Source organism: Nansenia antarctica (assembly GCF_963989245.1).
Source record: "Nansenia antarctica genome assembly, chromosome: 7".
Classification (NCBI taxonomy): Eukaryota; Metazoa; Chordata; class Actinopteri; order Argentiniformes; family Microstomatidae; genus Nansenia; species Nansenia antarctica.
Window position 1 is genome coordinate 21,902,969 of NC_137677.1, and position 26,354 is coordinate 21,929,322.

The following is a 26,354-nucleotide window of genomic DNA, read 5'->3' on the forward strand; positions in this document are numbered from 1 at the left end:
GAAACACATGAAGGAAGAGGGAGGGATAGTGTTGAGTGTAGATTTCAATAAAGCTTTTGATAGAGTAGAGCATGAGTTTATGTTTAGGACGTTAGAGAAGTTTGGTTTTGGGGAGAGGATAGTTCAGTGGATTAGGTTACTGTATAGTTGTGCAAAGAGTAGGGTAAAGTGTAGTGGAGTTTTGACGATAGTTTTAGTTTAGAAAGATCAGTTAGGCAGGGTTGTCCGTTGTCCAGTCTGCTGTACAGCATTACAGCAGAGCCACTGGCGACGTTGTTAAAATCAGACAAACACATTCAGGGTATACATATTCCAGGGGGTGGGAGGAGTTTAATACATCAGTATGCAGACGACACAAACATAACAGTTAGGGATGTAGACAGTGTGAAGAGAGTAGTCAAGTTATTAGAAGTATATGGGAAAGCATCAGGGGCCAAAATGAATGTAGAGAAGTCAGAAATACTGTGTGTAGGGAGTGTAGACATGAGTGAATGTGATATACCTTTGAAAGTGGCAAAAGGAATGATAAAAGTGCTAGGAGTGAATGTGGGTGTGAATGAAAAAGAAGCAAGGGATGTAACATGGACAGGGATTTTGAACAAGGTGAAACAAACACTGAATTCATGGAGAAGGAGAAAACTGAAACTAAGGGGAAAGGTGACGGTAATAAACTGCCTGATCGAAGTGCGCATGACGAGCAGCGAGTGAGACGTGTGGGTCCGACTCTCTCGGGGGAAATAATTGATTTTACCCCAAAATCAACTTGATATGATTTAACAAACTTTTCTTTATGCATTTAAGTTGATTATAACTCTGTCCGTCATTTGGGAAACTTAGGCAAACTTTCGCGAGTTGCCTATTGAACAAACAAACAAACAAACAATTAACCACGCCTGTATGCCACCAAAGACACGCTCTATGCCGGAGATGGAGAAACTACAAGCAACGCTGGATACACTCGTGGCATCGAACACTAATCTCACCAGAAAAATTGATAAACTGGACACACTTTCGAACAAAATAGACAATCTGAGCATATCAGTGGCGTCCATCGGTAACCGGCTGGATAAAACCGAAGCCGACATACTCATACAAAGCAACAAGCTGGATGTGCAAGGTTCCAAAATTGAATCCCTGGAAAAGAAATTAGCGGATGCTATCAATGAGATTGACTTTCTCGAGAACCGATCCAGGAGGAATAATCTTCGCTTGTTACACCTACCTGAGAAGAGCGAGGCTGGCTACACCATGGCGGCTTACCTGGCGAAGACCCTCTCGGATCTTCTAACCATTCCATTACAGGAGGAGGACATAGAAATCGCCCATAGAATCGGCGCCCTGGGTGAGGAACATACCAGGCCCCGCACGGTGATTTTTAAACTGCACCATCTCCAGAGAAGTTCTGCATCCTGGAAGCTGCTGGAAAATGCAAGGAGCTGAGGCCCAGGGGTCTTCCAGGCGTGAAGCTGAACATCACTGTTGACATGTCGGTCCGCCGGAGGAAGCAGCGAGACCATTACTGGCCGATTCGGCAGCAGCTCCATGACAAGGGGATCAGGACCAGAGTCCGGGACCCAGCGACCCTCTGCGTCTGGACTGACAATGAAGCCCTGAAGTTCGAGAGCCTAGAAGAAGCTACTACGGATTTAAAACGTAGATACCCTGACATAGATTTTGCTAAAAAGGTTTAATTTTAGTAGGCTAAAAACCTGCTCAGGGGGTAATAGGCATGCCCCATCTTCCATTCTAAGCCTAAACGTGTTATATTATAGCCTATATATATATTCTTGTTTTTCATCTCCGAGACCTATGCATTTTGAGGCTGGGTAAGTTAGTTTATATTATTTCATTGTTGTTGAAATGGTCACTTATCTATATTATTTCATCATGATGTTAGTTGATCAGCGCTTGAAAGTAGGCTATAGGCTTTAAACTGCTGTTTTTTGTGGTTGCTGTTGACGGTTGTTTTGTTGCTAATTTTGTTTTCCCAGTATCTTTCATTACGGCCCTGCCTAAGGTTGTGTATTCTCTACTCTGTGTAGATCAACGGGCCGTATTGGTTTACCTAAAGTAAAGGACTTATTTTTCTTATGATCAATTTATTCCGCCCCCTTGGAGTTCTCTAGGGACTCGCCTTCTAGTATTGCATGGGTTATCCATGTAGGATGTTGTTGTTCTTTTTGTGTTGTCTTGTGGTGTGTGTGTGTGTGTGTATTTGTTGTTTCTACTCGCTGCTCTGGTGTGTGTGTGTGTGTGTGTGGGTGTGTGTGTGTGTGTGGGTGTATGTGTGGGTGTGTGTGTGTGTGTGTGTGTGTGCGCGTGGGGAGGCTGCGTGTGTGCGTGTGCGTGCGTGTCTGGCTGCATGTGGGTATGTGTGGGTGTGTGTGTGCGGGAGGGGGGGGGGGGGTACAGGTCTTGCTCTGCCAGTTTTTTTTCTTTTTCTTCAGCTCATATTGTGCCTTCTCGTTTCTATTCCTCTTCCTCTTTCCCTCTTTCTCCTTTCATTACTGTCCTTCCCCCTCCTACTGTTTTCCTAGTCCCGATAATATGCTTACTTTATGAAATACTCGCAATGTTAATTTAAAATGAAGCCCTTAAACAGAGATATGAAAAAGTTGAAAATAATATCATTAAATGTTAATGGCTTGAATAACATAATTAAGAAGAAAAAGATTATCCTCCAGCTGAGGAGAGCTGGAGGAGATGTCCTCTTTTTACAAGAAACCCATTTTAAAAAAAAAGAACATGACAAATTGAGTAGGGGACAAATTTACTCCAGTTCATATGGAACACAGAAGAGGGGTGTTGCTATAATTATACAACCACACATACCATTTATAGAAGAACAACATATATACGATAAAGAGGGCAGGTTTGTTTTAGTAATTGGTAAAATAGAGTCAATTACTGTCTCATTTTTAAATGTATACTATCCACCGGAATTAGGCCCAGAATTCATGTCAGAAATAATCGAAATGTTAATGACAAAATGTAAAGGAATCACCCTAATGGGAGGAGATATGAATCTTACAATAAATTCTAGGCTAGATTCCTCAAATAATAAACCACACAGAGCTGATAAAACATCATCAATTTTAAGAAGTGCAATGTCAGAATTTGGATTAGTAGACATATGGAGGATGCTAAATCCAACTAAAAAAACATATACATATTATTCTGGACGATTTCCAACTTCCAATAGACTGGATTATTTCTTCATGTTTAAAAAAGACGTAGAGAGGATGGAAACATGTACAATAGGCACAAGGGATTTATCAGATCATGCTATGCTATCTATAACTATACATTTGGATATGAAGCAAGGAGAAAAAATATGGAGATTAAACAACTCACTTCTCCAAGATAAGATCTTTGTTGAAAAAATCAATAAAGCCATAAAAGAATACGTAGAGATAAATGACAATGGAGATACTAATCCAACTATTATATGGGAGGGCCTTAAAGCGGTACTACGAGGACAGATAATATCATATTGCGCATGGAAGAAAAGACAAACACAACAAAAACAGAAAATACTTGAACAACAAATACAACACTTGGAAGACAAATTAAAAAATACAAATGAAATAATAGTAAAAAATGAATAAAAAAAGAAGTATAAGGAGTTGGATAAAATTCGTACAGAGGAAGTGGAGAAATTAATGACATACACCAAACAGAAATATTACGATGGAGGACCTAAGTCTTTAAAACTCCTAGCATATCGACTTAAGACACAGACTAAAAAAGCACACATTTCGAAATTGAAGACTGTAGAAGGCTCTGGAACAATAACGGAAAAGGATAAAATAGCTGAAGAATTCGTAAAATATTATGAGAACCTTTATAAAAACACAGGAAACATTGACCTGGGACTAATGAAAGATTTCTTACATAAGTTAAACTTAAAGCAAGTAACAAGATCAAAAAATGAACAGCTCATTAAGGACATCACAGTAAATGAAATACAACATCAAATAAATAATCTTAAAATGGGGAAAACACCAGGTGATGAAAAAACAATTGATACCACTACTTTTACAAGCATATAAGTTTGTATTACAAACGGGAAATTGGGCAACTACTTGGAACTCATCTATAATAACGGTTATACATAAAGAAGGTAAGGACGCTACTGAATGTTCGTCTTACAGGCCAATATCACTACTGAATACGGACCATAAAATAGTAACAGCCATTATTGCCAATAGGTTAAAGGACATCGTGCCAGATATAATAGACAGCGACCAATGTGGTTTTATACCAGGTAGGCTGTTGTCAGATAATATAAGGAGGACGTTAAATATAATGGACTACGCACAAAACAATGGTGCAAACCTTCTACTCTTAACACTGGATGCAGAAAAAGCATTTGACAGAGTGCTATGGCCATTCATGTTTGAAATTGTAAGAAGCTTTGGATTTCATGAGAATTTTAATAAATGGCTTCAAGGAATGTATAAAAATCCAGTGTCAAGAGTAAAAGTAAATGGCACAATATCCAGAAGATTTCCAATCTATAAAGGTACAAGACAAGGAGACCCACTCTCAGCAGTTATATTTGCTATATGCATGGAAGGACTAGCAGAAAGTATAAGGAAAAATAATACCATCAAAGGCATAACGATAAAAGAGGAACAGCACAAACTGGCATTATATGCAGATGACGTGGTTGTTTATTTAACATCACCAGCCCAATCCTTACCAAGCCTAATGGAAGCAATTACAGAATATAGTAAACACTCTGGTTATAAACTAAATGAAAGTAAGTGTGAAGTATTAACAATTGGAGAACAGATAGATTCGGAAATTAAGGAAAAATACAAGTTGAAATGGGATGCAAAGAAAATCAAATATTTAGGAATCTACCTCACTGGAGATATAACAACATTATACACCGACAATTATCAAGCCCTTGAAAATAAAATACGAGAAGATCTTAATAGATGGAAGATAACACCTGAATCCTTAATGAGTAGAGTAGAAAGCGTCAAAATGATGATCCTCCTACAGTTTCAGTTTTTATTTCAAACATTACCAGTTCCCATTCCACAGCGTAGCTTCAAAAAATGGAATACAATGCTCTCAAATTTCATTTGGAACTACAAAAGTAAACGGAAAAAACTTAGTATACTAACTCAAACCAGAGAAAAAGGAGGGTTTAATTTCCCTGATCTAAAGTCCTATTTCCATGCAACTCAAATAGATACAATAATGAAATGGATGAATAACTCGGTTCAAACCAAATGAAAAGACATAGAAAAACAAGCAATATCAATAGGAACATTACCTTTTCTGAGTCTAAAGGATATTCAAAAACATAGTGGAAATAACAGATGCATAGAAAATACCCTCAAAAATTGGAAAACTATTCGTAAAATGTATAAATGTGATGACAAATGTATTTATTTGAGAGAGATAGCCAGTGACCCAGACTTTTTACCTAATAAAACAGACAAAATATGTGACAGGGCATGGTTAAAAAGTCCTCAACTAGGGCAAAATATTTTTTCAGTTTTTTCCGGATTATGAAAGGGTAGATTGTGAGCTTTAATATGATGTGTCATATGTTGAAATCTGAAACAAGTTGAAAAAGTTATGGATATGTTAATGCTGATCCCCTCCAAATCACAGTTTTGAGAAAACCATGGTCAAGTCTTGAGAGAGTTTTTTCGCAGAGGTAATGGGTGGGAACAATAGGTGGTTAACTCCACCCCAACCACTCCCTCAAGACAACCACTCCCCCATTACACTACCTGTCATTATCTACCTGTCATCTGTCAGTGGGGTTGTCAGCTAACCCTCAGGAAACAAACTTGCATGTTTAAATTGCTGAATAATGATAATAATAATAATAATAATTCAAGATTCATGATTTTTGTATTGCCATGTGTGCCAAAAGTTTATTACATCCCATTATACAAGTACAAGAGAGTAACATTGTTATGGCTTCAGTTCCAGTCGACATTGCAGCAGCAAGAAAAAACTACATGGCAATATTTATGTATTTTAAATCAAATCAAATAAAGTTTTCTTTGTATAGCGCATTTCTCACAAAATGTGACCCAATGAACTTCACAGAGAGCAAAGAAGATCAACAACTAAGATGGACATCAAAACCACATGATGACAGAACACGCAAGCAGGCAAGGGCGAAACACCTGTACACTGTGCATCCCTTGCAGCCCTCTACTCATAGAGCGACTACCTCCAGTTTGCTTATCAGTGTACACACTGTCCACAAGTCAATAAAGTAATTTCCTCGTCGTCGGAACTGCCGGACAATTCATGGTCCAGAGCGGGGCACAGATCCTGGTGCAGGTCCTGGTACAGCCTGGTGCAGGTCCTGGTACTGCTGACAGCTATCCTCACCCAGGGAACAGGAAACAATAAGACAAGATACAATTGAGCAATGATAATTAGATTACATTAAATTCAACTTCATTTTAAATGCAGTTTAAAATCTAACCAAAGGTGTAAGTAAGTAAAGCTTTATTTATAGTGCCTTTCGTACATGAAATGCAACTCAAAGTGCCCAGTTTTTCTGAAGTCCACAATGATCTCTTTGGTGTTGAGGGCCAGGTTGTTGTCAGCGCCACCAGATGTTCACCTCCCTGTAGGTCGTCTTGTCGTTGTTATGCATCGGCATGCAGTTGTCGGTGAAGAGGGAGTAGAGGAGGGGACTCAGCACGCAGCCTTGAGGCACGCCGGTGTTCGGGGTCAGGGTGGAGGAGGAGTGGTTGTCCAACTTGACGAGCTGGGGTCTGTTGGTCAGGAAGTCTAGGATCCAGTTGCAGAGGGAGGTGCTGAAACCACGGTCTCTGAGTTTGGTGACCAGCTTGATGATGGTGTTGAAAGCTGAGCTGAAATAAATGAACAGCCTAGCATAATAGAAAAGTAAAAAATAATAATGTGTATCTAATGGGGCTCTGGTGGAGGGCATGTGATGTTTTGTGCCTCATCTGCACAGAATTCTCTGATCTTCTCAAAGAGATATTTCTGTCTGGCCATGTCCAGTCCAGGTGGGGCTTGCACAGGAAGACCATCTATGGGGGGATGGACATCAGCGTTGCGCAGAAGCTGAAACGTGATGGCTTCGGCACCAAAATGTTCAGAGGCTACAACTACACCAGGTCTTTGGGAATCAAAGCTGTAATGAAATAGAAGCAAGACAGTTTAAAATGATTGTCCATTGTTACCAAAACACATTTTTTACGATCATAAAATAGAATTTCTAATACAGTGACAATGATAAATACCTGAAGTGCTGGTAACTCTTAATATGTGGGAGCACTCGGAAGTAGCCACGGAGATGTTTATGCCAGTCGTAGCTTTCAACACACACTGTGCCATTCTCCAGTCCTACAAGCTGGGGGATGTTCACTTGCTTCACAGGAGAGCTCTCGCTCACAACCCTGGCAATATCTGACAGTGTGTCCACTCTTGTCTTTCGGAAGCACTGCTTGATCAGTCCAAAGCACCAGTCAGGGCCAAACTTTGTGTGGCCTGCAATCAGGAAGTGGAGGCCCAGCTTCAGGTGAAGCTTGTGAATAGTACGCCAGGCACAGTACCATAGCACATAATTGTTCTTATTTTGCCCACTGCAGTTATCACAATGAAGGTCGATGTTTGTTTCTCCGACTCCATAGTTATTGAAGAAGTGATTTATGTAATTGATGACGGCATTGCTGCCTTTACTCGATGACATCCCTTCATCAATTAGGTAATTCACTTGCTTAGGCATGCCTTCACACGAGACACCAAAAAGGCCACACTTGCGTGGAGTCAAAAAATACATGGGCCCAGGCTGATGAGGGTCAGTAGGAAAGTGCACCTAAGAGAGAAGGAGAGATTAGATACATACAAAATCAACATCTGCCTACTTAGGCAGTAGTAGTGTGTTTTGGTACACCAAATCAGAAGTGTCATAGGATGAACTTATTCTCACCTGTTGTGCAAAATCAAAACTGTAGTGCATTGTGATCTGCTTGCTTGCAGGCCTGGAGGTGCCTAGAGACAGATCCAAATCTTGACAGGTCCTGGCACAGTCAGCATTCATGCGCTGGTATAGAGAACGCTCCTTCGCAACAAGGTCAAGATGCTGTTGCTGCTTTTTCATCTTGGCTGAATTCACCTCGTCAGGCAGATTGGAAGTTCGCCGCAGCTGGTAGTTGTTTTTCTGGCACTGCCAGCACAGATCTGTGCGGGGTTTGGTGCTGGTTATCTGTGGCAGCAATGACTTCCACAGTGTTCGGAAGCTGCCCTTTCCAACAACACGCTCGCCTGCAAATACATCATTTTTATGAGTAGGAGATTAAATACATTACCGTTCATTACAAAAGCATTTCATTTTTCTATTACACTTCAGAACATGAGTGTTATACACAACTTTTACACATACCAAGCTTTTCCACAGCAACTTTGTAGAGATGCCAAACAGAGGCTTTGGTGACATTAGTTGGCAGCAGCTTTGCACTCAAGTCTCTGTGACCAGGGTGCCTGCCAGGGAGGACAATGGCGTGGTCTTCTGCAAAATTCATGATGAACGCCACCACTCTTTTGATGTCTTCAGTGTTGAGGAAGTTTTTGTTTGTTCGCTCACGTTTCTTCCTCTGGCGTGGTACTGCACCATTCTCCTTGTAGGACTGGGCAATGGATTGCAGAAGGTTTTTGCTGATCCTGAAAAAAACTGGTGTTAATAGGTGCTAAGAGGTGCTAATCTGATTGATGAATGCTGTCCTACCCCAACACACACACGCGCGCACACACACACACACACACACACACACACACACACACACACACACACACACACACACACACATAGCCTACACATACTAAACTGGTGCATGGAACATACTGTACAGTATTTAGTAGGTCTGCAACAAATGTATTTATTCATTACGTTTAATCTTTGGCAACCTATTTCTTCCTCCCAACATCTATTGGTTTCGTAGAATTCAAAGTAGGCTATAGGGGAGTCATAATAGGGCTTTCACACCGGCAAAGAACCGTGCCGGTTCGCGTTCCGGTGTGAAAGCCCTAATAACATACACACAGTTTCAGTGGTTTGATAGCTGATGCAAACAAAAACTATCTACCATACTCACAAAACAAATAACTGTTTGGCTATCCAAACAGGTTAGGCTAGGTTACGCTAGCCTAGTAAACAACACATGTAACTCTTTAAAACTTACCCAAGAACAAAGCAGAAGGTTTGTCTACAGACGACTGTGCCATGAATAGTGTAGCTTGTTCGCCGAAAGCGTCGTTTAGTGGAAACCTGTTTTGTGCATTGTGTCATTTCTGAATCCTTCGAAGATGTCAGTATAGTTCCCAAAACGAGCATGTCTTTGTTGTCGGTTGACAACGACACTGTGTTCATTCTGGTACTATAAATAAATTCTGGAGACAGCCTTTGACTGCAAGAGGCAGCCTGTTGTTGGGACTCTTTCTGTCTCTGCTGGCACTTGCAATCAAAATTGATTATTTTATCCATTTCTTTATTGTAATCAGCGTCTACTGTTATAGCATCTACTGACCGTAAAACCCTTTCGATGCTCACAGCCACAGTGCCACAGTCGTCTTGTGCCTCCTCGTCAGAACTGATGTTGAGATCAATGTCTGAAATTCCGTCGTCTTCTTCATCATCTTCGTCATCTTCTGATTCCGAGTTCCCGTTATGCATGTAATCCAAAATGAATGAGTTCATTAATTGGCCACTGTCGATATTTCTACCGGCTTCAGAAATTCGGTTAATAGCGTCAGCTAGAGCGTCCGCATCCATCTTGTAAATTTGTCAACAAAACCAGACTCACATGGCTACTTAAATACAGCTGGGGTGGGCGTGGCTAACAACACTGCCACAGTAATACAAATAATACCCCCCACACCGACTTTGCTAACTAAATGTAGGTATTTAGTGAATGTAAAACTGTTGGATATGACATCGAGTGGGTTCTTCATCGCTTCGTTTGTCGTCCTATGCCAAAAACCGGAAAACACATTTTTTCACAACAAGACTTGTTTGGCTCGATTGCGAGGTTTCAAAATGGCCGAGATGGGGACCTATTAACACTAGAACAGCCGTGAGGTGTTAAACAGCACCAGTGAGTACAAAAAAAATTCTACCTTTGCACTCGATCACATTTCAGGACCCTCCTTTCATGACTTTTCCTAGATATGTGCGTTCTACCACCCAGCATTTTTACATTTTCAAAATCGAGTTAGTATAAAGCGTTTTAGCAGTATTTCTGTGTGTGTCTGTGTATTTGTGGCTGCCATCTTTTTCTCCAAGCCTGCAATTCTCTTTTATATCAGCAGAGGTAGCAAGGGGGCACACACTGTGCTCAAATTCAGGCTTCAGTGCTGAATGAGACACAGTGCATAAGACTGATATTTGTGTTTATATATAGGCTACAATAACAATCAAAATAAGATATGTATATGTGCAGACAGTTATGAAAATGATAAACTGTACAGTATGTCTCCCAATCAATGTTCGTTCAGACAATACAACCAAAGGCGTAAAAATACTGATGTTCTCATAATGTAATTATAGATATAGCTAAATTAGACTGTAGACTGCTATGGAGGTATATTGAAACCAATATATAGATTATATATATATATATATTATATACAACCTGATTGGATTAAATAAGATTCTGTTGTGATTGTGTTGACATTGTTGTGATTGCAAAATAAATCTTGGTTATGTAATGTGTAAAGAACATGATGACACGAATGCCTATTATGATGATATGCAAAAGGGACAATCTGTGTCTATGAATCTTGAACAATCACCGGTTGAATATGCTAATATAGGAACAGTGCCTAAAACCCCACTTCAAAAGGTTGTTATTCAAAGGCAGCATCCAAAGCCTACTAACACATTGCACAGTAAAAGAGAACATGATCAAATGTCAACAATGAATAATCAGTCAACAATGGATAATCTTATCAATCAAGACACCATGTCCAATGTAGAGCAAAAACATGACATCGCTGATATCCTTCTTACTCAGCAGAAACTTGCTTGAGAGCCGTGTTTGAAACCCGCTTGGCTCCCCTTGGGAGGTGTGGGGGATGGAAATCCTTTGTTTGGCTGATTACCTTCCCCCAAGATTACCATCCCCCATGCTTCAACCATTACATCAAGTGAATGGAACTGACTTTAGAAACGAGTTATTCTGGTTTATTTACGAGGACCACAGGAAAGGCCAAGGATTTCCACTTACACATGTGTGAGGAAACGTAACAGCGTTTTGTTACAGAACTGTTCGCAAATGTTCCATTTGTTCATTTGCTTTATTGAGGTGACTCTGCGAAATGACAATAACTAAACAAGTCCTGACAACAAAAATATATGTATAATATTGTATATAATGTTTTTTCTGTATATCACTGTAGACCACAGTCTCACTCACATATACACAACACAACACTGTTGTGTATAATACAGTTTTCTCAGTCGCTTTGGTGCATTTCTCACATCACTATTAACATTTGCACAACAGTTGTCAGTGTCATCAAAATGAAAAGTCCTGACACCATTGTTTATTAACAAGATAGTCAAATGGCTTTGTCATGTTTTCATTATGACAGTTCACTCTGTAAGTGTTTTCCAATGCAAAAAAGTCAGATCTTGGTGACACTACCTGAAAATGCTCAAGACAGTACTATACAGTACAAGACGCTGAATAGTTATGTTTCACATTTTTACTGCATATGCTCTTTGCAATTCAAATGTGTTCACAGCATTGTGCAAAAGAAAAATACAAACTTATTTACAACAAACATAAGAAACACCCTTTGGGTATAGCTGTGCACAACTGTAAACAATATTGCAGTACTTATTGGACATACAACATACACAGTACTGTAAATTATTCATTCGCATCCAGACGTTCCTGTCTGTCTGGCCACATATTTTCATCAACATCACAGCGAATATCATCCCTGGCAATGCAGCGAGGAAAGTACCTCCTTGAGTGGCGAATCCACCCTCTGCAGGACTGTGCTGTGATGTCATCACATGCAGCATCCATGGCCGCTAGCAAGGCCATTTAGACCCCTCTCATTCTCAGGGATTATGTCCCTGTAAAGAGTGTCTAAAAAAGTCAGCAGATGTTGTGTGTTGTATGGACCAAGACAGGGTATATGGGTGAGGACGCCGTTTTCTGAGACGGCTGCACACATTGTAATATTCCCTCCTCGTTGGCCTGGGACATCAGTGGCTCTCTGTCCAATGCGATTTCTGCCACGCCTTCTACCTTTTGCCAGATTGAAACTCACCTCATCAAGATATATGAATGTGTGCAGCGGTTCCCTGGCGTCCAGCTCCAGTACATGCTTTATCCCAGAATAGAGAGAGAGAGAGAGAGAAACTATAACAACTTTTCCTGTGTAACATAATGCATTTTGGACAACATATTGTACAGTATGAACTGTCATGTAACCAGTTTACAGCACTGAACATTAGAGTATGCATAGAACACATAAATGTTTTACCTGTACATACTGGTGACGGATCTCCTTCACTCTGTCACTGTTCCGTTCAAATGGCACATTATACAGTTGTTTCATGCGCATTTCATTTCTCCTAAGCACTCTGTCAATTGTAGAGATTGAAACAGATTCAATATTGCCAAAGATATTGTCATCCTCTATAACAGCGCTCTGGATCTCTCTCAACCTTATGGCATTGTTTGCAATCACCATTGCACAAATGGCTTCCTCTTGTTGCGGAGTAAAAATGGGCCCTCTTCCACCTCTGTGAGGTTGTCTTGCAATCCTATGTGGTGCAGAGTAAAATTAGAGTAATGTACAGTAAACATGAGATATACTGCTTTAACCCATATTACTGTAGTGTACAATAACAGTGCTTCCCACTTGTAAAATGCTGCAGTACAGTACCATACTGTAAATATGGCAAATATTTACTGTAACACTACTTTACACTACAATACAGTAAATATGTGCTGCAGTAAATCTGTAAATCTAAATGTAAAATGTAAAAAGTGACGACAAGTTCTTGTCCCACTGTAAGCTTCATGTATGACACAATGACAGTAGTGCAGTGCAGATAGTTTAGTGCTGAATTACTGTCCAATATACACACCTGTTCTCCCGACGAAATGTTTGAATAATTGAATTCACAGTGGTTCTCCAGTTTTACACGGCCATCATAGAGTCCATCCTCACCCACTCCATCATCACCTGGTTCCCTGCTGCAACGACCAAGGACAAGGCCAAGTTGCAGCGGGTGTTACGTTCAGCAGAGAGGGTGATCGGCTGTCCCTTGCCCTCCCTCAACTCCTTGCATGACACCAGGGCTCTGAGGAGGGCAAGAAAGATCATGGCCGACCCCTTCTACCCCGGCCACGGCCTCCTCACCCTGCTTCCCTCTGGAAGAAGGTTGCGGCTGCCTAAGGCACTGAAGGCCCGCCACAGGCTCAGTTTCTTCCCCTCAGCCGCCAGGCTGCTAAATGAGTTGCAGATGCCGTAGGTGAGGATGCTCTCCACTGCGCCGCGGTAGAAGGTCACCAGTATCTCCTGCTTGTTGTGTTCCTTCCTGAGGACTCTCAGGATGTAGAGCCGCTGTTGTCCCTTCTTGATGGTGGCTGTTGTGTTGTTCTTCCAGGACAGGTCATCCTGTATGTGCACCCCCAGGAATCGGAGTGTTGAGACTCTCTCCACGCTCTCTCCGTCGATGAGCTAGTCTAGTATCATAGTCTAGTATCATATATGCTAGTCTAGTATCGTATATGCTAGTCTAGTATCATATATGCTAGTCTAGTATCATAGTCTAGTATCATATTATGCTAGTCTAGTATCATAGTCTAGTATCATATGTGCTAGTCTAGTATTATGTGCTAGTCTAGTCTAGTCTAGTATCATATATGTCAGTCTAGTATTATATATGCTAGTCTAGTATCATAGTCTAGTATCATATGTGCTAGTCTAGTGATGTGTGTGTGTGGTCAGCTCTCCTCTCCTCTCCTCTCTTCTCCTTCCCTCCCCTTTCCTCTTCTCTCCTCTCCTCCCCTCTCCTCTCTTCTCCTTCCCTCCCCTTTCCTCTTCTCTCCTCTCCTCCCCTCTCCTCTCTTCTCCTTCCCTCCCCTTTCCTCTTCTCTCCTCTCCTCCCCTCTCCCCTCTTCTCCTTCCCTCCCCTTTCCTCTTCTCTCCTCTCCTCCCCTCTCCTCTCTTCTCCTTCCCTCCCCTTTCCTCTTCTCTCCTCTCCTCCCCTCTCCTCTCTTCTCCTTCCCTCCCCTTTCCTCTTCTCTCCTCTCCTCCCCTCTCCTCTCTTCTCCTTCCCTCCCCTTTCCTCTTCTCTCCTCTCCTCCCCTCTCCCCTCTTCTCCTTCCCTCCCCTTTCCTCTTCTCTCCTCTCCTCCCCTCTCCTCTCTCCTCCTTCCCTCCCCTTTCCTCTTCTCTCCTCTCCTCCCCTCTCCTCTCTTCTCCTTCCCTCCCCTTTCCTCTTCTCTCCTCTCCTCCCCTCTCCTCTCTTCTCCTTCCCTCCCCTTTCCTCTTCTCTCCTCTCCTCTCCTCTCCTCTCTTCTCCTTCCCTCCCCTTTCCTCTTCTCTCCTCTCCTCCCCTCTCCTCTCTTCTCCTTCCCTCCCCTTTCCTCTTCTCTCCTCTCCTCTCTTCTCCTTCCCTCCCCTTTCCTCTTCTCTCCTCTCCTCTCCTCTCCTCTCTTCTCCTTCCCTCCCCTTTCCTCTTCTCTCCTCTCCTCCCCTCTCCTCTCTTCTCCTTCCCTCCCCTTTCCTCTTCTCTCCTCTCCTCTCCTCTCTTCTCCTTCCCTCCCCTTTCCTCTTCTCTCCTCTCCTCCCCTCTCCTCTCGTCTCCTTCCCTCCCCTTTCCTCTTCTCTCCTCTCCTCCCCTCTCCTCTCTTCTCCTTCCCTCCCCTTTCCTCTTCTCTCCTCTCCTCCCCTCTCCCCTCTTCTCCTTCCCTCCCCTTTCCTCTTCTCTCCTCTCCTCCCCTCTCCTCTCCTCTCTTCTCCTTCCCTCTCCTCTCCTCTCCTCTCTTCTCCTTCCCTCTCCTCCCCTCTCCTCTCTTCTCCTTCCCTCCCCTTTCCTCTTCTCTCCTCTCCTCCCCTCTCCTCTCTTCTCCTTCCCTCCCCTTTCCTCTTCTCTCCTCTCCTCCCCTCTCCTCTCTTCTCCTTCCCTCCCCTTTCCTCTTCTCTCCTCTCCTCCCCTCTCCTCTCTTCTCCTTCCCTCCCCTTTCCTCTTCTCTCCTCTCCTCCCCTCTCCTCTCTCCTCACACACACACACACACACACACACACACACACACACACACACACACACACACACACACACATTGATATGGAGTGATGTTGTAATCACTACTCTGGAATGTTGTTTTTGGGTACTCATGTTACTGTCACGTGACCTAATGATTACCAGATGTACTTAATAAATAAATAAACTGTAAAAAACCCTCAAATGTATAATATGTGTCATGTATCATATCATGTAAGTCTCACTGAGTCCTGTGTGCCTTGTGTCGCCTCTATGCTGGACTGACCCAGATTCATCTGGTTCTAATGAATATGTTTCAACTGAGTATCCAAATTCTTCTTCTCCAATATCATCAGCATTACACACATGATCACACACATACAAGCACACAAACACATACACACCCATGTCACACATACACACAAACACAAGCAAACACTCACAGAAACACAAGAACAAATGCAAACAAACACAAACACACACACACACAGTACTCACAGAGTATGATGTAGAGAGAAGTGTGTTCCATCTTGTCCTGCCAGACACTGACTGTCTTCAGTCTCATAGTGACTGACTCTTAGACCAGAAACGCCCTAAAACACAGCCTGCCAATCACTTCCTAGAGAGAGACAGAGAGAGAGGAGGAGGGAGAGAGAGACTGACAGATCGGTGGAGAGAGACAGTCAGAGAGAGAGAAAAGAGAGAGAGAGAGGAATAGATGGAGGGAGAGAGAGATAAACAGAGAGAGAGAGAAGAAAGGGGGAATGTGGGTGTATATTAACCTCTGTTTTGAGGGACATGGCTGTATCGTAGCATCAAAGGGATGAAATAATAAATGGTTTGAGTCAACATCGCTGGTCATTTCTACAACTGTCTGTTACTGAGCTGTTCTTCAACAGGTCTGTCTGTTACTGAGCTGTCCTTCAACAGGACTGTCTGTTACTGAGCTGTCCTTCAACAGGACTGTCTGTTACTGAGCTGTCCTTCAACAGGACTGTCTGTTACTGAGCTGTCCTTCAACAGGACTGTCTGTTACTGAGCTGTCCTTCAACAGGACTGTCTGTTACTGAGCTGTCCTTCAACAGGTCTGTCTGTTACTGAGCTGTCCTTCAACAGGACTGTCTGTTACTGAGCTGTCCTTCAACAGGACTGTCTGTTACTGAGCTGTCCTTCAACAGGACTATCTGTTACTGAGCTGTCCTTCAACAGGACTGTCTGTTACTGAGCTGTCCTTCAACAGGACTGTCTGTTACTGAGCTGTTCTTCAACAGGACTGTCTGTTACTGAGCTGTCCTTCAACAGGTCTGTCTGTTACTGAGCTGTCCTTCTACAGGACTGTCTGTTACTGAGCTGTCCTTCAACAGGTCTGTCTGTTACTGAGCTGTCCTTCAACAGGTCTGTCTGTTACTGAGCTGTCCTTCAACAGGACTGTCTGTTACTGAGCTGTCCTTCAACAGGACTGTCTGTTACTGAGCTGTCCTTCAACAGGACTGTCTGTTACTGAGCTGTCCTTCAACAGGACTGTCTGTTACTGAGCTGTCCTTCAACAGGTCTGTCTGTTACTGAGCTGTCCTTCAACAGGTCTGTACGTTACTGAGCTGTCCTTCAACAGGTCTGTCTGTTACTGAGCTGTCCTTCAACAGGTCTGTCTGTTACTGAGCTGTCCTTCAACAGGACTGTCTGTTACTGAGCTGTCCTTCAACAGGACTGTCTGTTACTGAGCTGTCCTTCAACAGGTCTGTCTGTTACTGAGCTGTCCTTCAACACGACTGTCTGTTACTGAGCTGTCCTTCAACAGGACTGTCTGTTACTGAGCTGTCCTTCAACAGGTCTGTCTGTTACTGAGCTGTCCTTCAACAGGACTGTCTGTTACTGAGCTGTCCTTCAACAGGTCTGTCTGTTACTGAGCTGTCCTTCAACATGACTGTCTGTTACTGAGCTGTCCTTCAACAGGTCTGTCTGTTACTGAGCTGTCCTTCAACAGGACTGTCTGTTACTGAGCTGTCCTTCAACAGGTCTGTCTGTTACTGAGCTGTCCTTCAACAGGTCTGTCTGTCTGTTACTGAGCTGTCCTTCAACAGGTCTGTCTGTTACTGAGCTGTCCTTCAACATGACTGTCTGTTACTGAGCTGTTCTTCAACAGGTCAACTGTCTGATTAAATCCAGTCCTGGAAAAACATATTGGCACCCATGCACTTCTGTCAGATAATGCACCACTTCTCCCAGAACATTTTAGCAATTACAAATGCTTTGGTATTGTTTATTTATTTTTGTTTGCATTGGAACAAAACAAAAAAGCAGAGAAAAAAAGGCTAATCATTTCTTTATAATTTAGTTTTTCGACTACACGCATGATTCCCTCTAAACCAACGTGGAATATGGAATTGGTCAATATAAACCTGTTCTGTCAGATAAAAAAGACTGGTTCTGATTAAATAAAGATGTCATGGTAAAAAACAAAAAATAATGCACAAGGAGTTCACATACTTTCAAGCATCACTGTATGTGTTTGTTAGTGCAAGTGAGGTGTTACATGATGCCATAGTGCAATTCAGAAAACAAGTGTGATTACGACAGTGCTCAATTCAAACAAAGCAAGAAAAACACAGAAAACACTCCGTCTTATATCCATAATACATTTCTATACACTTCAATTCAATTCAATTCAACTAGATTCCAAGATGGCGTCCAAATTAGCTCCCCTGGTGCTTGGAAAAAAGACTAAAAATAAGAGGGCCAAGGGTAAAATAAAAAAGGGAAAAGAGCTGGTTTACATAAATAAAGGCTATGTACACTATCTACTATACTATACTACTATACTATACGATAAAACACTGTGCTGTACTCTATGCTATGCTATAAATATACTAACTTTTTCCTATATCTGAACCTTATGTACACAAGGGTTGTCATATTGCACATAGTATTGTTGCACATTCATTTAAAGTGTCGCAGTTTGAAGGTTTGAAATGTTCACAGTTGTATTTCAATATTGCACGTATGTTTACAATCTAGTAGCTGCCATCAAATTGTCTAGATTGTCCAGGGCCTAGAACCTAGGTCTTTGCTGTGTTCAGGGCCTGAATGGCCCTAGGGTAGTGTTGTAATGTTGTGATGTTGTTATCCCATTCTAGTTTGTTGGAGACGGTCGTGCCCAGAAACTTTAATTAATCCATTATTCATGTTTTCCTATTAGTTGCTTCATCGACCGTTTGATCTTTGAACCTTTATTTCACCTAGTAATTGAGGGGGTGTTTATAGATTATTGAAACATTTCGAAAACAACAGTGTTGCCTTGACAACAGACACGTACGGCACCCAGGCCTCTCCATCATATTTGTATTTTATTTTTATATTATATTTGTATTTTAAAAAAATGTGGGGGAGTTTGTGACGTCTGATGCATCTGATATACTATACCATAATATTAGACCTCACCGCTGGTCATAGGATAGACGTCAGCTATTCCCGCGAGACCAGGAAACGGGATGTGGAACGGGATGTGGAACTAAGATGGCGGATCCATAAACGCACACAGTGCTGAGACTGAAGACAACACGAGTCATTTATTAAGTTTATAACTGTGCTAGAGTGCAAACATTACAACATGTTCACTTATTACACAAAGACTGGGAAAGCGACACTAGCTTGAACAACAACGGAGGCGCCGACCTGACGGTAGGAAAAACTGTTTTGTGATTTTGTTGAATTTCGGGACATTTGGATTTCAGGAAATCTCTCCTCATCTCTCTCTCTTCGCCGGTGCCTTTAATCCCATAAACGTATATATATATATATATATATATATATATAACGTATTTAATCCCGTTTCCTAATCGAAAATGCAACATCATCAGCGACGACTACACGACCGATCAGGACAGTCTGTTAACTGACAAAGCAAACCACTTTTTTTTGTAGTGGTATCCCAGGGTATATATATGTAGTGGTGTCCAGGGTATATATATGTAGATGCCAGTGGGTTAAACTAAAACAATAACATACTTTCATCCTTTGATTCCAAGTCCCAGAGAACAATCAACACATTGAGACTACAAGTGTGACGCGGAGGTCGACGCTCTGGCCAACGGGGACAACTTCGAGACGGTCACCTGGCTCTCCGACCGGGAGATAGTGGAGGCTCCCACACCGGGGTGGCGGGCGAGGCAGTACAGAGTCAAGGCTGTACAACCGACACATAATATACTACAAGAAGGTACACATCTGGACTATTGTGGTGCACCACTGTGTTGGTTAGTACATTAGTACTAAGCAATCTAGGAGGACCATTAGCTGTATCGTGAGTCTCTGTGAGGCGCCCTAATGCATGGAGAGAGTTGAGATAACGGGATATGGATATGGTCAATAGGAATGCAATTACCGTACCCAGCCTTCAGGATGTGGCGGCTGCGCCCCTTGCTACTACAGTAAATCTAGTTTCATTGCAATAGGCTTTCACATGAGGCAAGTACTTGGCCAAAGGGGAATTTATACTGCAGGGAAGACTTGGCAGAGTACCAATACTCTCTCTGTCTACTCTCTCTCTCTCCTCTCTCCCTCCCTCTCTCTGTCTTTCTCCCTCCCTCTCTCTCTCTTTCTCCCTCCCTCTCTCTCTCTCTCCCTCTCTCTCTCTCTCTCTCTCTCCCTCCCTCCCTCTCTCTCTCTCTCCTTCTCTGCCTTCCTCTCTCTCTCTCTCTGTCTACTCTCTCTCTCTGTCTACTCTCTCTCTCTCTCTGTCTACTCTCTCTCTCTCTCCACTCTCTCTCTCTTTCTCCCTCCCTCTCTCTCTCTCTCCCTCCCTCTCTCTCTCCCTCTTTCTCTCCCTTCCTCTCCCTCTCTCCTACATGGCCCCGAGGCCATTCATGCCAAACTAGTCTATTGAAAAACATTTGAGTATTCTAGTTTTCCCTTTCCCCACTATGTTACATTACATTTTTAGACACTTTTAGCAGACGCCTTTAATCCCCTCTGTCCAAGTATATGACACATGGTGTTGTGGCCAGAACGTTTGACTACCGAGCTAGCGACAGATAGTTCACACAGGTTAGGAAAGGGCCTTTCAGTTTCACCATAGGGCATAGATAAACCTCACACATCATGAAGATATTTAATGACTAGGCCCTACGCCTCATCTTTAATATTGTTATATTGGCTGTAACTCAACCGTGTTATGGGCTCAGACACTTACTGTAAGTCTCCGTCCTCCATTGTCAACGTATATGGTTCCGTGTCTTCTTGTTTGGTTTGCGTCTCGAGGCAGTTAGAAAGCGTTTTTTAAATATGTAAAAAAAAAAAAAAAAAACGCTCGATTTCAGCACTGTCCAATCAAATCAAAGTTGATTTGTCATATACAACGAGCTACGGCTGTATTCTGTGTAGCTATATGGGTCAATGACGTGATGTGCATATTTTTGTGTCATGTATATTATTTCCATTTAATTTTAATAGATTTAATAGATTAATCAATTCAAGTCACATATGATTTTATTCTATACAACATGGTTAGTTTGAATGTATTGTCAGTACATTCTAATAATATGGATTACTTTGTGTTTTAGCATCTCAAACCCCCAAAATGTCAGGTGGCCCAACCGTCATGTAACGACTGTGGGTTATTGCATTTACTGCTGTTCTCTGGTTCATGTTCTTATACCAGTGCTCAGTATAGAGTATTTTAGATGAACATTCGTAATATAGTCTCTGATGTTCATGGTCATCTAAATCAGACGATTTTGTGAAACAAATAATGTTCCCGCTAATGGGTTAACCAAGCAGCCTCGCACCTAACGCTAGCTTGGAACTATTCATAGCAATATGCGCGGGGCAAAAATAATCTATTGCCTCTAAAATCACCACGAACAGAACGGCGGAGGTACGGGTAAGCAGGGATCATGTCCAGGGCTGCCAAGTTTCACCAAAAGTTTGGAGTGAGATTTTTTGGCGGTGGAGCGACCCAAAACTGTGCACGTTTTGGCGGCAGCGGCCCCTCTCTCCCACCCAATTATTTGTGCTAGTTTCCTGCAATTTTACATGTTGTTCATAATAAACCAGCACAAGAAATGAAAATAATTAACATTTTATAAAACAAGACAAAAATTCAGACAATATCATATTTATGAAATCTTAATGAACAAATACAGTAGCCTACAGACTCTAAAAGAAAAATGGGCCCCATCAACAGGACTCAGCCCCTTGGTCAGCAGCAGAAAGACCCGTGGTCATCATCTTATATACAGTGCATTGCTCATAGATGGCTATCATGTTATACAGTACATACCAGGGTTTTTCCTGGGTCAGAATGAGGCCTTGGTGGTTGATCTTGTGCGCGCGTAGCGCGGCCACATTTTTTTTGAGGGATCCCCAATTGTTGTATTGTAAATTGCAATTACTATTTATTATTACTATTGTAGGAGCCAGATATGGTCCTGTGATACGTGTTGTAATTCACTGTGTGGGCATGGGGTGGCGCTGTCACAATACCTGAGGCAGGTATATCAGGTAGCACATTTGTTGTTGTTGTCGTCAGGTGTTGACCCCGGAAGGGCAAATAGGTTTGACCGCAAGGGCGCTAAGTTTGTTATTGTTATTGTTTGTACCAGTGATTAAGCCATTGATGGCACATAGTAACACAATAAATGTTTATTATGCAGCAAACCAACGACTACGGATCTTATGTAACCAACAGCAACACATCAAACTAGGACGCACTGCGCGTCAACCGGACAATCCGTCGGGTTAGCATCTCAGTAGCAAGTAGTAGACTATGCTCCTTTAACAATTATTATTAATGTACCTGGTTATGTTACAGTAGAGAAACAAATGCATTTAGTAATGACTAACGCCAAATTGGTGCAACCCAGTCCAGTAGGCTACCAGATACGATGTTGTAATGTATGCACATATTTTGCTACCACGGTTGCCAGACGGAATTGACAATGTCCAGCCCAACCGGTCTAAAAGCTGCCGAATCCACCCGTCCAGTGTGACCAAAAGTAGCCCAATCTGGCAACACTGCTTGCTACGTTCTTGCAGCTCGCGTGAACACAGGTTCTTCCATCAGCGCTCGCCTGCCGCTTCGACTGCAGACTCAAGTTAACGCGCGTGCAGAAAGATGCCACGAAACTCATGTCCGGTAAAACAAATTGTTATTTCTCGCCGTGAGAAATGAGAACATGAGAACTGGTTGAAATGCGTGTGTCTCACGGTGATTGCGTGAGACTTGGCAGCCCTGATCATGTCGGTGTCCTCAAAGGTAAGAGTTGGTTTTCTTTAACTCAACTGATAGCATTACCTTGCTGTTGTTGTTTACCGAATGCTCCATCTGACTGTCACACTGATTTTACTTGTGTAAACAGTAACGTTAGCCGGTTTTTACGTCTTTGTTTTGAGCGCCAGTGCGCGTTTTATGCGCGTGCACGCGCAAAAAAATTCGAGGGTCACTGAGGGTCTTGTATCTCTGGGGGGGGGGGGGAGTTTTGTATCTCTGGGGGGGGGGGGCTGATGAAAAGGTTCCTGTGAAGATCCTGAGGAACATTGGGGGCGTCTGAATCATTTGTGTTAGTCAGTGTTCCTTTCTTGCCGGGGACAGACAGACACACACAGGAGTGTTTTGGATCAGGGATTAGGGTTGTCGGTTCCCTTACATAGACTGGAGCTGATGTCCGATCTGGTGCAGGGTGAGGTTATATGAATGAATGGACTTTATTGTCATTGCTACAGTACAGGTACCAAACAACGAAATTTAGGTGGGGTGGCTCCCCTGGTGTTAGGAAAGGGAAAAAAAAAAAACTTTTAGAAAAAGAATAAAATCACAAGAAGGTAAGGAGCTGGTTTACATAAATAAAGGCTATGTACACAATCCACTGTACTATACTGCACAGATAGTCAACTAGGGTTGTCATATTGCACAAAAGTATTTTTTCACGTTATTTAAAGTGTCAGTTTGCAGGCTTGAAATGTACATGTTTGTGCCTCAGCACTAGCTGCCATACAATCCGTCCAGACTGTCCTGGGCCCAGAACTTAGGCCTTTGCTGTGTTCAGGGCCTTGACGGCCCTGTGGTAGAAGCAGTTCTTCAGTCTGTTTGTCTTAGCGGCCGGGGTCCTGTACCTCCTTTTCGAGGGCAGCCTGATAAAGTGTACGTGCCCAGGGTGGGTCGGGTCCCTGGAGATCTTGGAGGCCTTCCTGAGACAGCGTGTGTTGTACAGCTCTTCCAGTAAGTAAGTAAAATGTATTTATACAGCACCTTTCCCAGACCAAGGGTCACAAAGTGCTTTACATAATAAAGAAGAAACACAATAAAGCATAATAAAAGAGCGAAAGTCATAGCAGGTTAAAACAGGCAAACAAGTGAAAATAAGAACAAGTAACAAACAAGTGTACAACAACATCAACAGGACACAGACAGACAGGCCCTAGGGGCTATCCAGAAGCCTGTCTATACAAGACAGTCTTTAGCGTTTTTTTTAAAAACCTCGACCGAGCCAGCTGATCTAAGATCCAAGGGCAGAGCATTCCAATTCTGTAAATCTGAATAAACAATAAAATATAAAAAAATGGTAATACCATAATGGTATATTTACAGTACATGGACAGTGGATTGAAGCATTGGAACAAACCCTCACTCATTGGAAATGTCTGGTTTTTGTAGTTGGACATACGATTTTCTTACAGGTGAGAGTAAGTAAAGACAGTATCTGACTGCATTGCCCACAGCAACCCAATATTCAATTAGAATGATGTTATGATTTGATATGAATTCAATGTATACCTCTTATTAAATTATAAATACTCTGGTTGTAATATTTGCCTTTTGGTTGACAGCAAAAGAGGGAGAGAGGAGGATAGAGAGGGAGAGAATGAGAGAGCAGGATGGTGTCGGCACACCAGAGAGAGAGCAAGAACCAGGTGAGAAAGTGGACATGTAGTCAAGACCACATAAGTAGCCTTGAGAACGGCCCTTAGGGGGCAGGAGCCTATCTCCTGTTTCTGTAGCGTGAGGCAGCTTGATGTACAAGTACAGTCCATGCCACCCCCCCCAAGGCAGCAAACACTGGTGTAGATGCATACTGTATGCATAAGTGAGTGTGGTGGTGCTTATGGGGTGTCGCTACGGGACAGGTGTCGCTCTGACTGGGAGGGCAAAATCACAGTATACCCACTAGAAAAAACTAGACTACACCACTGAAGACACATATAAATGAACTAACAGGCAACAAAGGAGAGACACATTAATAATGATAATAACAACAATGCACACATTCACACACACAATACACACTCAACATATGCTTATACACACACGCACGCACGCGCACACACACACACACACACACACACACACACACACACACAATAAATGGCTTGTGTTGACTTCAGTCTCAGCACTGTGTGGGTTTATTGATCCACCTGTTAGACTAATTATTATTGTGTACGGCAGCACTTTTTGGGGAAAAAAGGAGTTGTAACATCTGACGCATCTGATATACCGTATTTTCCGCACTATAAGGCGCACTTAAAAGCCTTTAAAAAAAACGACAGTGCGCCTTATAACCCGGAGCGCCTTATATATGGATCAATTGGTTAATTTGTTGATCCATACTCGTTGTACACGGCGCTCAAGGCGCTCTGTCAAAATGTTTCAGTACGACTGGTAAACTACAAAGCCGCACCGCTTGCAGCATTACGGTAATCAGTAAACACCGGTATACTGTGCTTACTCACAGTCCCACACCACAAGACCCCAAGTAAAGAAGACTAAACAGAGTTTCCGAGGGAACAAAGTGAGATTCTTGGTGCTTTCAACTTGAAGTTTTAAAGTACCCACTCGATATAATAAACAACAGTTTAACGATCACTAAACACTTATCATTTGTGTATTGGATTCATTATTCTCGTTTGCCGGAGGCTACCGGTAAGGGAGGGTTGACTTGTAAACATAGTTTCGTTTTAGCTCGTGTTCAAAAGCAAGAACTGTGTGTTCATCTAGTTATGTGTAGTTATGTGTTTTTAGCATGTCGATGTTCTCCCAGTATGTTGTCATGTTATTAAAATACAGTTTAGACCTTCGTAGCGATGTGTTTTGTTAGCTGTTAGCCGCTAGCAGCGTTTGTTGTGGTTTGGTCAGAGTCACTTTTCTCCCATTCAGTGTTTGAGGTGAACCAACATTCAAATACGCCTGTCGTGTTCAATCTTTCTCTGATTTGAATGTATGACACATCATTTGAAAGCTTACAATCTGTAGTTTAAGCATGTGTAAAAACTGAAAAGTACGTTGCACATTTCACCAGGAGCTGTCACATATTGGTTGTTGGTTATAATTGTATAGCCTATTGGTTGTTTTCTGGTGTTGTTTTGCTCTGTTTGTAGTCTACTTGATGTATTTTTATCAGCTGTTAAATCACCACAGCGGTTAATCCACTAATAGAGATAATAGCAGATTGAAAATGCTTGTAGCTAACTACTCTATATCTCGTGGTTGCAGCTATTGCGAATTGCTATTCACGCGAGTCAGCTGTGAATCACCGCAGGTCCTTGACGCTTGTTGCAAAAATGGATGACGAACGGCTGATACTTGAGGTGGAAAAATATATATTTTTGACAGTGGAGCAGGTAGAACGTTGACGGTGACAACGCTCAGGTGGAGCTTGGACAACGGGAAGTTGACACAACACCGATGGAGAGGTGACGCAACGCAGTAGGTGGAGCTTGGGCGTAACGCAACCCCAGTCAAACGTTTGACTGCAGTATCTATTCTATGCGCCTTATAATCCGGTGCGCCTTATAATCCGGTGCGCCCTGTATATGAAAACAGTTCTAAAATAGGCCATTCATTGAAGGTGCGCCTTATAATCCGGTGCGCCTTATAGTGCGGAAAATACGGTACTATAAATCATAATATTATACCTCACCGCTTGCCATTCAGGCCCTGAACACAGCAAAGACATAGGTTCTAGGCCCTGGACAATCTAGAAAACTTGATGGCAGCTACTAGATTGTAAACATAAGTGCAATATTGAAATACAACTGTGAACATTTCAAACCTGCAAACTGCGACACTTTAAATGAATGTGCAACAATACTATGTGCAATATTAGGGATGCACGATA